The sequence below is a fragment of the Scophthalmus maximus genome, chromosome 2 (genome assembly GCF_022379125.1).
Source record: "Scophthalmus maximus strain ysfricsl-2021 chromosome 2, ASM2237912v1, whole genome shotgun sequence".
Classification (NCBI taxonomy): Eukaryota; Metazoa; Chordata; class Actinopteri; order Pleuronectiformes; family Scophthalmidae; genus Scophthalmus; species Scophthalmus maximus.
Genome location: NC_061516.1, coordinates 12,379,711 through 12,397,408, shown reverse-complemented (window position 1 = coordinate 12,397,408; position 17,698 = coordinate 12,379,711). Strand labels below are relative to the sequence as shown.

General features: G+C 41.5%; 1 protein-coding gene across 7 annotated transcripts in view; it reads left to right on the top strand.

Annotated features, from left to right (window-relative positions):
- The window catches only part of nlgn2b (neuroligin 2b), a 125,675-nt gene that overhangs the window by 71,292 nt on the left and 36,685 nt on the right, over positions 1–17,698 (top strand). The gene's annotated exons all lie outside the window — the stretch shown is intronic.

The following is a 17,698-nucleotide window of genomic DNA, read 5'->3' as shown; positions in this document are numbered from 1 at the left end:
TCCTCTCTCATGAACAAACCCACAACAGCTCTTAAGACACACACACACACACACACACACACACACACACACACACACACACACACGAAAGCCCGTGCCCTAGAAGATGCAGATAGGTTTGTGAATTAAATGCACACACTGATGATCCAGGGGAAAGGCTCCATTAATATTCCGTGCTGGTTGGGCAGTGCTCAGTTAATGGCAGACAACAGGACCTCTGTTCTGACAGGTCATGCATGAGAAATGGTATGGTTCTTTTTTTTGTTTTTCATTTTTAAGGTAATAAATCTATTTCTTTTTTTTTCTTTTTTTCCAAAAATATGGATGCTTATAGCCACAGAGGAGTGACATTTAAAAATTCATCAGAAAAAACAAGTGGTTTCGTAGACTTTTGCAGAATTTGTTGGAGAAGAAATATGACTGTCGCTCGTGTACCGTTGAAATTGCTTTGATTGCTTTCTCTGACCAGGTCGGCCTGGTTACTGGCATTTGGACACTTACTCAAACAGAAGAGAACATGGCTGAAGACATGGGAGACTTGCATGGACTTCTAATATGCATTTTAATTAAGTGCATTTTTAAACTAAATGTAGTCAGATAAGAGAAAGAGGATGTATATAGAGCAAAAGATTTCGGCCCATTTTGCAGAAATATAACCAAAAACCCCGAGATGTTTCTTGGCAGTATTTAAAACATCTAAATCCTTATTCCCTCTGCAAAATTTTAATGATCTACATTTATGGAATTTGTTAGCCCATGCTCCATTTTTATCTCGTTGTGTTTCTTGCATTCAATAGCAAGTTGGCCGGGAGGACTTGGTGGCAAATATAATTTAGAAATGATATTTGCTTCAACAAAGGATGTTATGCGGTGACATAATACACCTAATACATGAATTTTGACTCTTAAAAACTGGTTTTCTAGCTATACTACAAGAAAATGTACTGCGATTCCTGCCATTCACAGATTACTGTATCCAAACAAAACAGAGTAAAGGGTCGATAAAGCTAATTCCTTGGCAGCCACAATGTCATTTGGTCCGGAGCGAAAATAGAACAGATAAATGTTATTTAAAAAGAACGGCTGCTTAATGGATTGAATGACAACGCGGAGTGTCGACTTACAATCCAGAACAAAAAATGTTAAGTCTTAATGTTTAATGAAGTATGTTTGGGTAAAGTGTGGCCAAGGAAGATGATGAGGTCCCTGTGACATTTTCTCACACATTACAACCCAGAGCTTTCTGGAGGGAGAACAGGGCTGACGTCCAGCTGTTGTATTGTTTTTAAAGTAGCTTTGGAGAGAGAGAGAGCAACCATGTCACATATCAATGATCATGTCCATCACCAAGGCTCAGTTTTTAAAAGGGACAGTCAGATATTCCTGCGTTATATTGATTTGCATTGTACCATCACAGGCAGCTTTAAGTAGTTGTTTTGTTTTTTGGAAATTTAATTAGATTTAATTCAAATCAAACACCTGCATTCTTCAATAAGTCTTTGATATATGTCATATACATTTTTCCATCTGCACCATTTCCCCCGGCTGCTAACAAGGGCTGAAAATAACGGATAATTACATAACACGTGAATTTGGCAAATGAAATGGCCCTTTAGTCTGCTCTTTGACGCCGCACTGCTGTGTGGACAAAATCAATTTCCCCCCCGCTTTTAAAAAAGTAAATTTGCTGTTGCGCAGAAGCGGCGAGCATCGCCACGAGACAGAATGAGCTAATGTAAAAAACAAACAAAGTGGATGTTACCTTGCTGACCTGCGGCCCCGCTGCATGCTGCGTGAGCATAGGCTGCTCGCTGGAGCGATATAATGTGCTTTATAAAAATTTTGCTGGTAAATTATTGCAAACAGAGGTGTTATTTTGTTGCTTCATTTGGCTATGGCCGTCAGAGCAGAAAAAAACATTTAAGTTTCTCTGCTCTTGTTTGGGTTTTAATAGGATTAATGTGTTTGTATTGGTTTAAGAAATATAAATTGCATAGAAACATTGCATTAAAAACACTGAATGTGTGGTAATTCATCAAAGCCAGCTGCAATTTCATTTTTACTTGTGTGTGCCCACTTGTTTTACCTCAGCTTGTTTCCCTCAATTGCCACCGTTTACTCTGCAGCCTGTGGTTCGGTCACTGTTGCTGTCTGTGTCACCATCCCTTTTAAAAGTATAGATACCAGGGATTCTCGTATCCTGCTTTAATACAAGCTGTGAGAAAGTATACGTCAAAAACTGCTCACAGCAAAAGCATCACTAACTGTTCTGTTTTAAGGGGCACCACTGAAATAAGTGAAATGTTGAAATGTAAACATATGCTCTTCTAATTAAACATTCTCATATAATACATTTGCATTCAAATTTAAAGTACGAACAGCAGATCCGCAATGTCCTGGAGAGATTTACTGTTCTTGGCCAAACACTATCTCTGCAAGTATCGCTGGGGAAGCCAGTGTAAGATTTGTCTAGGATGTGGATCTTTAGTGTTAAAACACTGTCCATCCGGGTTAGAAACTTTCCTAATGAACGCTAAGTCATACAATATAGTACTGACAAATCTCAATGTTCACTCTGTGGCTGAAGCATTGGACTCTATAGAATGTAAAGGGGCAGTAAGTGATTTTAATCCAATACACTTTTTGCCCTGGCTCTGTAAATTGCTAACCAAAAAAATGGTGCGGACCGCTAACTGCCCCTTAAATGGATGTCACTTGTCCAGCATATGGATGAATATGCTGGGTACAAGGCCTCCAAGTAGAATTATATGGGATAGCACTATGTGGCATCACATGACTCAGAACAGAGGTGACTGACCATCATTCTTAAAAGAAATGAAAAAAAATCTGGATGCTTCTGGGGTTCCCCTGTCAATTTCTTTTTCTATGTCACAACACTATGCATTGTGGGTCAGTCCCTTAAGGGGAGTCTGCAGGATTTTGCACTTACAGAGAGAGTGTATCAAGGGCCCAAAAGGTCCACAAAAGAGCCCTTGTGCACTCGCCAATTTTTTAGTTTGAGACTGCCCCGAGTCCTCAGATATGTATCAAGAACATTCTTCAAAATCTGTGATGTCTGTTGGACTGAGAGGTCGGACATCAGGTTCGGGTGTTACCTGTAAGTGCCACTGTCACTGACACAAACAACAGACACGCAAACATAGGACATCATTTGCGTGTTTAGATTTAGTTGTGTTGGTAGAATTTGCACACTTATCAATAACCCAAAACAGGATAAAAATCCATCCCAATATCGATGGTCATCATGTGATTAGCCTGGCTTCTATCCAAGCTATGTTCATCTTTACATCAAACATTCACTGTATATTATACTGGATTAGTGGTGCAGCTGCTGTAATGGAGGCTTGTTGATTCTGTGTGAAGATGTCGAGTCAGAGAAAAGGGATGTTTTAAATTACCCGGCTCTTAAGTCACGTCACAATCAAGGAGGGGAAAGAGCTGGTGAATAGCTCGACCTGACCTATTATCCGTGAGCAAAGTAAAGCCGGAGAAACGCCTGTGCAAATGCCATGGTAACCGTCTTGCGCAACCAGCTTTGAACAATATCGCATAACAGTCAGACGTGAGATAGGTCAGGACGAGTGTCACCCGGCCTTGTGCACTCACGGAGGAAATATCACACCGAGGCCCCATTAAATATCTGGAAATTGAATGTGTCTTTTATTAGCGGCTGAGGCACAAGCCCATTCAAATGGGACACGTGACCTTTCCTGAATTACAAAGTTTTCGCCGTTCAATTCATCAGATATGATCCATTAGGCAGCCGTAACAGTTCATTCTCTGATTATTACATTTTTTTGGGTCAGTGTTTCAGGAGCCCGAGCAGCCATCACAAATGGCATCTTAAAAAAAACTACAATTGTTTCTTTTCGAGCCGTGTTAGTGCATCGCAGGCGACGACGATCATAATTCACCTCGCTTGTGACAGTGCCGGCATGAGGCAGCTGGCACTCTTCTAGAAAGGTGTGGGCACTGTTGACATGATTTAGACTTACTTGATATACTGTACTGGAATGGCAGCCCATTTGCCACGAATTAAAATGCCGTAGTTTCTACACATTCAGATGGGAATATGATAGCCAGTTAATGTTGCAGCCGAAAGTTAGCTAATGCCCGTTTCATTGCCCTGAGACACAGCGAGGAACTTTAATGCCTGAACAAATTTGAGATATGGTGCTCAAGGAAATGTTAATACCCACGCGCCCCCGCCCCCACCTCACCTCCCATGTCCCTCTAGTGCAGAAGTTAACTGTCGCTAAGTGAAAAGAACATTGGAGTATGTGCTTGACAGTGCACTCAATGTGTTGTGGAAACACAGTGTGGCCAAAAAAAGACATAGAGATGCAAAAACACTGAAATGGAGAGATTTTTCAAATTCTGTCTCACACTGAAAATGGAGGACAGTGCGTCTTTAATTGTATTTTTTTTTTTTTATCTCTTGGGCCACTGTAAAGATGGAATATATATACCCAGTATGTAATGACAGTACGGCTACACACTTTAGTTTAAAGTACAGCTGCAACAGTTACAACCACTAAATTAATCGCCAACTATTTTGATAATCGATTAATGACTTCAAGTAGCTTTTATGGAAATGTTTCTGATTTCAGCTCTTTAATGTGAATATTTTCTGGTTTCTTTGCTCCTCTGTGACAGTAAACTGAATATCTTTGGTGCGTGGACAAAAACAAAACATCATCTTGAGGTTTTGTGGAAACCATCGACATTTTCTACCATTTTATGAACCAAACAACCAATCGATTAATCGAGAAAATAATCGACAGGTTAATCGATTATTAGTTGCAGCCCTAGTTTAAAGTAGATGGACCAGTCAGCTCCCCGTTGACTAGACTGAGGTTCTGGCTTGGATTGACCATAATCATTGTAAACTGACAGTTTAAGAAGGACATAGCACATTGCTGTGAGGATGTGTATGTCGGACCAGGTCAAACTGGTGTACTGTACTGTACTTGACCTTAAAATGAAACATTCTGTGACCTCCCTGTGTAAGCCACGCAACCCTCAATCGTGGTTGCCCATTTTGTTAGTGTTCTGATGATTCAGGGTCCAGGGTTAGTCATCTCTTCAGACCATTACTGTCCATCGTTGTTAATTCAAAAGAAAAACTATTTTGGTTCAAACAAACATACCGCCATGGAGTTCATAACCAAAGCAGTAACAAAATGTGAAAGTCCTGTACCACGTTCTCAAAAGGTCAAGAGCTCCAGTCTGAAGGCAGTAAACCTTAATGTTTGTCAGTGGGGGAAAAGGTTGGTCTGCAGGTTTTTGCAATGACAGTAGAAGAATGAGTGGGCTGGGGGCAGATAGACTAAAAAAGAGAGGCAAAATTAAATTTATTTCCAGCAGCCTGGTTTACCTGGACAACAGTGTGAAGGAGAACACTTGCACTTCCCCCTATATGCTTAAAAATAAAGCAGTGTTTCTCTTACAGCCTTATTTCAGTGCCATTACAACATTTCCTGTGACCTACTTAACTAAATCAATTTCCTTTTGTATTAAAAATTTTAATTACCTCTGCTAAAGAGGTTATGTTTTAACTTGTGTCTGTTATGACTGCAGGACTACGCAAAACGTACTGAAACCATTGCACTTAACTTGGCGCAGATCCAAATAATTTATCTATAAATTTGCATTTGTATTTATTTCTTTTGATCAGAAGTCTGGTTTACATCCAGCAACAGGGAATTCCGTTTGTGAATGACGGTGTTTTCGCACCACAACTCCTCTCTCATAACTGTCGGCACACAATTCCCCCTTTTGTGAAGCAGTTTATACTTTGAAAGAGCAATTTAAGTTGAAGTGAATGGTGCAACCCAGCTAATCCATGACTGCTTTGCCATTTTGGGCTCTCTGACTCCCAGTTTGCTCAAAGATCAGCAGTGAACCAGGTGGCCCGCTGTTGGTCAGTGGCACAAATTTTGCAAGTCTGAGCTAACCGAAGTTTAACTCGATGCAAAATATCATTTGCTTTACCTTTATTAACACATTGCAATCCATCTCAAATTATTTTGCTGTGCAATTACTGGTGTCACCAGGCTGAATGTGTCCTCTCATGAATAATTGCTGTTTGTTGCTTGAATACAATTTGAGGCCTTAATTGGATTTTTGTTATGCCTGCTGTAAAAACTGTAGAGCTGTATTTCAATGCCCGGTGTTAATATAACTGCATGTAGCCCTTAAGGTACATGGTGGCTTCATATCCAACAACAAAACACAGAAGATCAAGGTCAGTTGCAGTTCTTGTCTAAGCAGATCTGTGTGAGTGCAACCAAGGGATTGCATTGTGGTCACCACACTGCACAGTCTTCCTGCAACATGTCGGGTTGCTCAGACAGACGCTTGCATCAGAGAATTCAGGACAGTTTATTGAAAATGGATGTCCAGATGCATTTCGAAGGCGCTCAACAGACGAATCTGCACTTGGCGGCTTCTGTGTGGCGTGCGAGCCGTGACAGAGGCAGTGACGTGAATAAATCACAGGTGTGAGAGTGTGAGCTTGTCAGAAGATCAAGACCACTTGATCATAATTACCTTGTTTCAATCTGATAGGTGATTGCAAAAGTCTAAAGATACTGATCAGCTGATGGCAGGCGGGGACCCAGGGCCCTACCCAAACCAACATGATGCTCCATTTCACTACATAAGATCAGGAAATGGAGAGGGGTGTAGAAATTAACGTTCTAGCAATTTATTAGCAATCCTTCCACGTATATTGTATTTTTGGTTCTGTTTATATTGAGTATTCAGGCTTAATGAGGCTGCATTATGTATCATTTTCTTATTTTAAGGTTTCACTGTCAGCTTATAAAGGCAATTGACGCTAATGAAATATTGCTGCATACTTTTTACTGAAATATTTCATCCAAAGATATAGACCATACAATGAAAACATGAGAAATCATACTCATAATCAAGATTTAGCAAGAAACAAACTCTTCTATGTTAAGTGACTGTATTTTAAATGATTTGTCCATTTTAAAAGTTGGAACTTCACAGCTCCACCATCTTTTATTCAGCTGACCTTTGGAGTACAGGAAACCTATTAACACATTCCGGCATACAGATCATTTCCGCAGAATACAAACAGCGACTCTCAGCGCTCTACTTAAGCTAACTTACACATCATCATAGCAGCCAGGCCATCTGTCAAGGTACACTTTCCACAGAGCGTGACAGTCTTCTTAAGGCAACGTTTAGGTTTCAGCAGCTGTTTTGTGTCACGGCAGCTTGAATAGCATGGGGGAGGGGGGGTGGGGGGTAAACTGTATGTATTTACTCAGATGAATGATGATCTTGAATCAAAACTTCCCCTAGTGGGAGACAATAAAGCAGGCTCATGTTTCAAATTGTGTGGCTCAACTCTCGGGCTGCTCCCCCCCCCATCTCGGCACATGAGCATAGGAGCAGCTGCATGACCTGATTGTATTACCAATTATTATGATTCTCTGTGGTCAAAGATAGAGCACCTATTATCTGCCACATAAAACATTTTTTTTTAAAGCTTTCAGTTATGGATTGATCCTCTGTTTAAAAATCTATCCTGCCTCCCCATTGATTTGAATCTAGATGCAAAAAAATCAACAATGACATCACAAAAGAGCCTTTATTATGACTGTATACAATATATTATAAAATAGATTTGACCCATACATCCATTGGTTTATGCCAGAGTGTAATAACACATGATCTGTTACATCATTACATGTATATATTCTGAAAGTGCACATATAAAACATACTGTACATTACTGATTTGCTAAAGATAAATATTGGAAAATTCTACAAAACCTTTGATTACTGTTTTTCCTCAAATTCCTGTTTGTTTAATATCAGCACATGACAACTACACTTAGGTTAAAATCTGTTTACAGTGCAGCCTTATAGATATAGAAATTATATCGTTCAAATGAAGAATTCACTCAGTCAGTCAGTCGCGGTGCAGCAATTTCGTCGCAGTGAAGGTGGAGGTGTGCTACCCGTCTCCTGCAGCTTTCCCAACAGCTTTATCTAGCAGCTCACTCTGGCTGCTCCTGCAATATTTAAAACTGATCCGCTGTCATGAAATGCTGAAAATAAAACTTGCTTTCGTCGAAGCAGTGCTAGTGCTAATCCTGGTCAGAGATGCTTTGTGAAAGTACACTGTAAACTGTGGGGCTGTTATCAATGAAATAATATGATTCTGAATGATATTCTGTATTGTTTGCTGTGAATCCCTTGTGCATAGGTAAGCAATCTGAATCGAGTGCTTGAAAGTACCAACAGAAACTTCTTTATAGCAAAGTAATTGTTATATTTGAACACATTGAATGTCTATTGCTGAGAGTTGCTGACCATAAAAGGTATCCATGTTGAGATTTCATTTAATGAAACCCTTAAGGATTGTAACTTTAGTTTAGGAAAGAAATGTCGGAGGAAATTAACATTTTTTTCTTCTTTTTTTCACCCGCTGAAGATCAAGTTAGGCAACTAAAACTCTGTCAATGTTAGCGAAGGACTGTCGCTGCGATATGTAAAAAAGGAAAATGTTATTTTACTCATCAGATAAGTGTTTTTCTAAATCCTAATTTTCATCAATTGTCTTTTAAGCCTCTTGATTTCCCAGGGTTTGTCTAAAGTGTGATAGAATATCATGGATCGCTTTTGTCTGAGCTGATGGGCTTCAAACCAACAGGGCCACTTTTTTTAAACAAATCGCCTGCCTTTTTAGAACTATATGCTTGTACCATGAACATGCACCTGGAAAGCTGTATATGTCGAGTTTATGCTGAATCCTGCCTGCCTGTTTTAGCAGCCAACCTTTGCAGGTGGAATTTCTTCCTGTGCTGCCGTTGGTCTGACTGACTGTGACAGACGGTCAATGTGTTTGTGAGCGAAAGCGAGACAGCGGGGCGAAGAGCTCTGCACACAGCTTTACAATGAAGCAACAGCGCATAGTTGTGTCTTGCAAAAGAAGGAAAAAAAACACTGCATGCTATCCCGGCCTATCTGAAAGCATCTTAATTATTAATGGGTTTGGATACTCAGAACACGGCTGGAATACAGTGCATTACACCAGCAGTTTGTGAGCAAGGTTTCCGCAGCAGTCAATGACACCCAACTAAACAAACAAAAGCATGCAAGCCAAAAAGATGCCGCCCCTTGAGGACTGAGTCCTCATGCAGCGGTTACAGTTTCCATTCCTTTGCTTCGTGACTCCCCCACACTCTCTTCCCCATTTCACGCTAGTCTGTCCTGTCATTAAAGGCTAAAATGCCCCCCCCCCCCACAAAAAAAAACCCAGAACAAAACTGAAACATGGTGGTGTAATGATTTCAAAAATAACTTCAAGCATCTGCAGACCAAAGGCTTCACATTCACATTCAACTTTCCACTTCCCCTCACAATTTTTTCAACCCAGTGGAGCTCAGTCAGTGTAACTCTCTCATGCATGGTATCCTTTATGTTGGACCATTAAAACATTTGACTTGAGAAAGAAAGGAAAAAACGTGAGCAGTGACACAGACGTAACATGAAGGTATTTAAATGTTCTGAACTTTCTTGTGATTTATAAAGGTGTTATAGACTCTCCTTGGTTCTGGATGAAGACACAATGGACATTTATTTTTAGAGCGTTGATGACGCTCTTAACTCTTAATTACCTGTCCACAATGTTTAATGGGCTCTTCCCTGGGTTAGGCCCCAGCCCTCGACACAATTTTATGGAAATTGGTTGAGTAGGTTTTTGCTTAATCCTGCTAACTAACAAATGGCCACACGAATGCTGATGAAAACAATGTTCTCTGTCGGGGTATTTATATTATTTAGCAATTAAAAACCTTCCAAATCCTTAAGGCTCTACAATGGAACAAACCCTGAAACAGATGTAACAATGTCAATGGGGGTATCCATTTTATTCTTCTTTTTACAAATCATCCATTTATAATAAAGCATTACATTTTGACAGAAGCTTATACAAAACAAACTTTCATTCAATATTCACATGCAATCTCTTAAAACACGCCACATCCCTCAAGTACTTTTCTGCACAAAATAACCAGCTAACTTGTTGTTAGCTCTGTCACTTGGAGTCAACAACAAGTTCACATTGACTTATTAGTTCTCATTGGTGTCGGTAAACCCCACCTTTGTTGTAGCGCTCCGTATCACTCAATCACAGGAGATTAAGTAAAACCAGACAAATTTGACACAGCTAACAGGCTATGTTGGCGTCCTCCATTTTGGACTCGTTGGTTCTCTGCTCCCTCAAAGGTCAGCGCTGTCAGCACGGCTTGCTATTTGCTCGATGCACAAGTGAGCATGTCAAGTTCACCGAAGTTTAACCTGTCACGAGAAATTTGTGCAGATTCACTTTGCCGCCGTGAGTGAATCCACTGATTATGTTTATATTCGGTCATTTAACTCTGCCGCTGTGATCGGGCCTTTACCTTTTTTGTCGACCTCACAGTCCATGCACCTTAACAGATACACGGACTAGCCACAACATTATAAAAACCAACTGCCTAAAATTGTTTAGGTCCCTTTCGGGCCACCAAAACAGCTCTGACACATTGGGGAATGGACACAGAATCTTTGGGGGTGTCCTGTGGTGTTGGGACATTGGCAGGGGATCCTTTGGATCCTGTTGGTTTTTTGGGGGCCTCCATGGATTGGGCTTCTTCACATATCCTACATGCTTTATCAGATTGGGATCTGGGGAGTTTGGAAGCTAGGTCAAAGCTTTGGGCTTTACATGGATGTCATGTTCTTCCTGCTTTTTTTCTGAGTAGTTTTTGCAGTGTGGCGGCACATTGTCCTACTGGCTGAGTGCAATGGAGGAGGGGGTCTGCTTGGCGTCTGGTCTGCAACAATGCTTAGGTGGCTGGGTGGTGTCAAAGTAACACCCAGATGAATGCTCGGACCCAAGGTTTCCCGCAGACTATTGCATTATAACGAGACAATCGATGTTATCCACTTCAGTGTATATCGACAAGTCCACTGCAGTCCTTTTATCTCATTCCATCTATATATATCACAGTAAGTCACTAATATAACTCTGTATCCTCGCCTTTCTGTTGCACTTCACGTCAATTCATCTGAAATCTCACACTGCTTCCCCACCAGTGGTGCAATATTCCGACTGCAGCTGCTCTCCCCCCATCCCCAAACTGACTGCACACTTGTGTAACAATTGGTATTTTTGTGCCAATGTGTTGTACAATGTCAACCATGTGTGCTTTTTTCCAGCCTAGTATTCCTTTTGTGCTCACGTGGTCTTATGTAAGAATGGAGCAAGTGTGTCTGACATGTGTCTCTCACCCACACACACTCAGGATGCTCCTTGAAGCATATTTCACATCACACTGGGATACCAGGTAACAAAACGCCTAATCGCAACACATTTAGACAACAACCAAATGTGAGCCAATGCTAATGATCTATTTGAGGCTTGAAAATCCCCAACCAATCACATTTTGGAAGGTAATATCAGAACACAACTGGCACGAATTGTTCTAGTTTTAAGAGAACTTTTGCTTGGACAACAGAGATTGCGAAAAAAGGGTTAGGGTTAAAAGTTCAATTATGAAATAGTTCAAAAGTGATTTCACCCAACAAGGGTATGTTTGATGAGACTGGGGGGGATTTGCATAGAGAAGAATTAAGCACCAGAAATCATTGAGAAATTGACTTCATTTGTTGTTTCGTCTGTGAGGAGTTAAATGTAAACCTAATTCCATCCTAGTAAATAATCATGTCAAATCCCCCGTTTCCCTTCTGGGATTTTAACCAGGTGATGGAGTGGTGAGGGGGCCGGTGTGATTATGACAAGCCAAGTGGCAACCCACCGTGAAATCACCCACCCGCCTGCTACCATGCACCGATTGGACGGTACCAGCTGTCAATCACACTATCCATGCTCCAATGCATACGGTGCTTTATCGTCTATTTAATTCTAAATGAGACCACAGTTTACAAAATGAACATCATGCTGTATTGAAGAGAACTTGTCGTGTGCTGGTGATTCCAGAGAATACAGGCTTCTGGCACTTCCACATTGGCTTCATTTTCCAGACCCGGTGACTACGTCCATTTTTATATACAGTCTGTGACAAACTCAACAACCGGAATAATGTCTTTGATACACATCAGGGCCGTTAATGCAGAGATGAATGTCCTTCCACTGTCATGTAAGGCTGTCGATTGCTCCCAAAATCAATGCTGATGATTAATTGACTGAGAATAACTTCATCAAATAATGCACCCCTGGCAGGAGATTAGATGAACAAAGCATTTGCTTTTACACTTTGAGTCCGAAATAGGTAATATATTTTCCGTAGTTTAACATTAGTTCGAAAAGCACTGTATTTTCTCTGTTCTGTTAAACTTTTCATACTAGTTCACGGTCTTCCAGAAGGCAGTACTGCCTTAATCCAATAAATCCCTGCAGTGAATTAGAAAATATTTAAGCTATAAAAGGAACAAGCAGTACTTGTTTAGGTAAATCAAGATTATTGCCTCCTTCTTTTCTTTTTGGACCGTGGCTTATAAAATCACAGTTAACATGCTGCCATGCTGCTTTATCCATTGTCACGACTGCAATGGAATTGGTCTGAAATTAGTTGCGAGTGAATCTTGAGGCCAGAACGGTTGTTTGGGAAAATATGTACTGCACATTCGGAAAATATTGGGACTTGATTTGATTCTACTCCAGCACATTTGATGTGAAATGAGGCAGCGGCTGTGGGGTTAAAAGTGCTGTCTTTCAACTTCGGGGAAGGAGTGGCTCTTATCTCATTACTATACATAACAACTGAAGTGTAGAAGAATACAGCAGGACATTGATCCTGAGCATAAAGAAAATGTAACTTCAGTCAGACCTTAAACTAACTGAGCACTTACTGAAGCCTTGATAAAATGTGAAGCACCTAAAACAAGCAAGATGTGAAGGTGACTATTAAAGTGCTCCCCCCCCCCCCCCCCCCCCCCCTTCTGAAATAACAAAGAATAATGTCTTGCTGTCATACAATGTGGTAGGAATAAAGCCTTGATGCATAAACATATGTGCATGTCGGCAGCATTAATATTAGTGTTTACTGTGATTCCACGAAAGTCAACATGTTATGGTCTAATCATACATCGGTTTTATTTGATTTTCATCAGGTTTCATCTTTTAGCTTGCCAGGCTATTTTCACAAACTGTCAGTATGGCGGAGCTTTGAGAAAGAGGATTAGAGGATGAGCTGTAACTTGACATTCAGCAAAACCACTTAACCATGCATGTCGCCCCTGTTGCCTTCACCTGCCTCTATTTTAGCCAAGACAGTTATTTTCCCTCTGTTTCCTGCCATCGCTCCCCACCCGTGCGTGCCTTTTTTTTAAAGCCACCCTCTTCTCCTTCCCTGTTTTGACCTCACACTTGGCTCTCGTCCTCTGCTTTTGCGACTGTGCACTGTCCCCTCCCTCAGCTTTTGCCACGAGCAAAACAAACATGCAGCCACCAAAAAAAAATGACACGTGCAGAAATTGCATAAGAACCGACGGCAACAGATAGAGGCCTAAGTTAACCTCAAGTCATGACAAAATTTCAACTAATTAACCGCCACCATTAACCAATTTATACCTCTTTAGCGAAGCACAGATTTCATTTGATATTAACCATTCAGGGAACAAGGCGTTGCGTTGATTTTACACTGATCATTTTGAAGCTATGCCCTTAAAAACAGAAAATTCACATCTTCATTTCAACAAAAACAACAACAAAATAGTGGCAGCTTTAGGTTAAATGAGGTAAATTTGTGGCTGAAAGGAAAGTTGTGTCAAATAATGAACCTAACCTAAGCTCTTAGTTTGACTTGTTTTTTTCTTAGGTTTGGAATATTTTCTTTGTACCACTCTTGTAATGTAAGTGATGTGTACAGTAGTCTGTCCCATCTCTTTTAAGGTATTTTATTGCGCCAATCTTTCCACGCGTCCTTTCTCTGAGTAATGGAAGGGGTTTGCTGGTCAGACGGACGTGGCTGCCTGTCGCAGAATTAGTCAGACATTCACGTTGCCAATGAAGTGAACAGAACAGGACACGAGCCCTCGGACAGATGGGATGCGCTGGTGTCCGCTGAACTGGGCTGGTGCACCGGCGCTGTCTCCTTCACGGATGAGGCTGAAGCGTGATGTAAAGGGGTGCGATGTCGTGCAGCTCCGGTTTGGTGTCGTCACTTTGGAGTGATCACGTTTGAAGCAGGCTCTTAGCAACATCTGGCCCGTGGCTACGTCCTGACTTGTGAGCTTCCTGTCAGCGCAAGGTCCTCGGGCGCTTTTGACTCGCCTTCAGTCTCAAGTCAAGAATAAAGCTGATTGCAGTTTTGCTGGGGGGGGGGGGGGCTTAGCGTTGTACGTGCCCGCCAGAGGATTGAAGCTAGTTAATTCAGTGTTATCCTGTAAATCTGCTTTTAAATTGCACCCCTCTAGACACACTTTTATGTATTGTCTTCATCTTCGCAACCGCTGTCTCTTGTTTTCCCTTTCTCCTGGCTCGACGAAGATTATCATCAGCGCCATTCTAATTATTATTTGGGTTTTTTACATTTGGCAGGATATCGGCGAGATTGGGCAGCCGCATTCATGTGGCTAAGCTGCCACATCTGTTTAACTTAGCAAGACCATCCTATTCTTAGATTAGCTTTAAGCTCGGGGCAAAGCAGCTGTCGGACTGCACCCTCAAACTGCGCGCGTTGCCCGCAGACACCTATGCGCACGCGAACGCAGCTACAGTTTCACCTAGATCATCGCTAATTAGTGTGTCACCAGATTGTGCACACCACTTTGCTTCGATATGACACATTCTCCCCACTCGCAGTTAGCAAACACACGAAGAGAGCAGATAAATAAAAAGCAACAGCCCCCTGGAGGCAGCGGTGTTCATCCATACCCCGCGTTAGGGTTGTCTGCCCGGTAGCTGTGCGACACCATCTTACTCGGTTTGTGTGCTGGTGTGGAGAGTTGCGAGATGAAGGGGTTTTCCATGTGATGTACAGGTGTTAAGGGAGAAAGAACAGTGGTGACCAACAGCAACATATCGATTTTCTGTTCCGGCGCTGACAGAGGGCTTTTTGTTTAACATCTCCTATCTGCTGCCACTGCTTTATGATCCGCCGCTGCTGCTTCGGGAAACATGCATTGATGCTTCAATAAGGCCCCTTTAATTAACTTCTATTTGAACACGTGGATTCTTTTTTCTTTTCTTTTTTCTGCTTATCTTGCTTGGTATTTTTCATGTTGTTAATTACTGGGGCGCATTCATGAAGCGCCGAAGTCGAGAAATATGCTGTGATGACATTCAACTTGTTTTGACCGGTGTTTTAAATTGAGGTTGGCCTCTGCTTTTCAGCCACGATCTGTCCGTCAGATAGAGGGTTTGCAGTCATTCCATGGGTTAACTGCAATTATATTAAGTGTAAAATGTTACTTCCTTGTGGATATTCCAGCATTTTTCTGGCTGCGGTGTGATGAGGAATGGGAAGCAGTGGCCAAAGGAGCAGCTGTGGTATCTGATTGAGCTGCTCTTGGTGTCTGGAGAGCTTCTGGTAAATAGAATAAATTGTGGGATGTAGCTCACAGCCCCCCTCAGCACAAACAACACGGTTCGCAGTTCTCCACAATTATGGGGTCATTGTGCAATAACGCTGTGCCAAGAACTTCCAATCTGAAATGTTTATTTTCCCACGCAGATTAAACTTTATTTGGCTATTTCTGTCTAGTCCGATTTTCCGCAGAGAGACTTAACAAGAAATCAGTACAGAGCGTCTGAGAGATGAGATGTCATAGCAGTAGTTGTATTAAATCTATAAAGAATTTGTAATGTGTCATTTAAAAGTTTATCGCTATATGTTTTTTTTTAATTATTGAGGGGAAAGGACATGGGATCATTAAGTTTAAAGGGTGTATCCTCTTGGTAGCATGAAAATGCTCAGGATTAGCAATTTGTTGCCCTTTGACCTGAGTGTTGAGCCAAAGCAAACCTAATGTAGAAAATGGAAAGACCAAAGGATGTGCATGTAGAAGTTGAATACATTTTTTTGCATGACGTGTGAAATGTCCGTATGGTGAAAACCGAGCAATAACAACGTCATGACTGACACATTCTGTGGATGCTATTGTCTATGGTGTCCATAGCAAATATCAACCTGCCTGCTTAACATGCTACAGACATTCTCATCAGCTACATGGAGACACAGCTTTGATGACTTTTTCCCATCTTGGCAGCTTGTAAAATATATTACAACATAAATATGTATCATCTCAGTAGGTTCAACAGTGAATCCTATTACAATAATCCTAATATGGTTTAAAGCTCGATTGACACAAAGTCTGCCAGATCTCTGCCTATAACCGTCTGCAGCCCATCCCTTGTCTTCAGAGGCTTCAGTCTTCATTATGCGGGATGACACACGGCTGAAGACAAAAATGTTTTCGGGACTAAACACTTTTATCTAATTAAAATACATTTTTAATAGATTGGGAGTTAGTGACATTATTTTTTACCAAATAAATCCATAAAATGTGACCTAAAACCGAATGACTTCAATTTGAGTTTCAGAGCAAAATAAGTTGGTCTCAAAGCAAACGAATCACACATGATCCTAATTGACAGGAATAGGCGGTAACTGCCCTCTCAGTACCACATTTCAAAACTAACTCGTTTGGCAAATACTGTGGGACGTGTAGCCCATGTTGCCTCAGCTCCCTCTGAGCATCATATAGTTGTTACAGATTATTACAAGGGAGAGAAACTGTCAGACGTTTTCCACTGGTGGCTTTTGAGCAAATGGATCCTGAAGTAATGCTGCACTTTGCAGGAGTGGCAGCCATTTCTCCCCTCATCCCCTATTCCTATATCGCCCACTCTGTTCAAGGAGGCGTCGGGGCGGATTCTGGACGGCTTCAATGTCTTTTGTGCAAAGAGGATGAGGCCCTGTGGCTGAGGCTACACATGCAGCCTGACCAGTGTAATTTCCTCTGTTAGCCCCTCACTTCACCAGCGAGATAACTTCTTCGTCTTACGTGGAACATTAAGGTCTCTGAATATATATCTTAATCAAAACAGCATTAACTGTTCAATGAACTATTACCTTATGTTCCTCCAAATTGTCTTCTCGCCATGACATTAACATCAATCTGAGTGGCCAAATTCATGTGAACATGCCTATCTACCTTATTTCTAGCCCCACAATTACCTGTAGACAGAGCCAGGCTAGTTGTTTCCTCCTGTCTCTAGTTTTTACACTAAATGGACTATTTATTTAGCCCTTTTCTGGTCTTATTGTGACTTATTGATGACCTATCACAACCGTATAGACAGGCCGCGTCTCCCCAACCATTTTCTCATCCAGACTGGTTTCTTATGCTTTTGTTTTAATCACTACATGACGTTAATACCGATCAAGAGCGAGTTGCCGCAGCGCGTCGGTCTCCATCGTGTCGGTTTCTTCCGCACCTTCTCCCTCATGAGATCACGTCAGAAAGGTGATGGGAGGCGGTGCGTCGCTCCCTCTGGAGCGATAATCTTAATAATATCCATGTGGTGTGTGATGTGCCATTATTTTCAAATCTTGTCGCGCATGCATGTTTGAGATTAGAGAGAAGAATATCTGCAAAGAATCTCCTCTGGTGCCTGATGCAACACG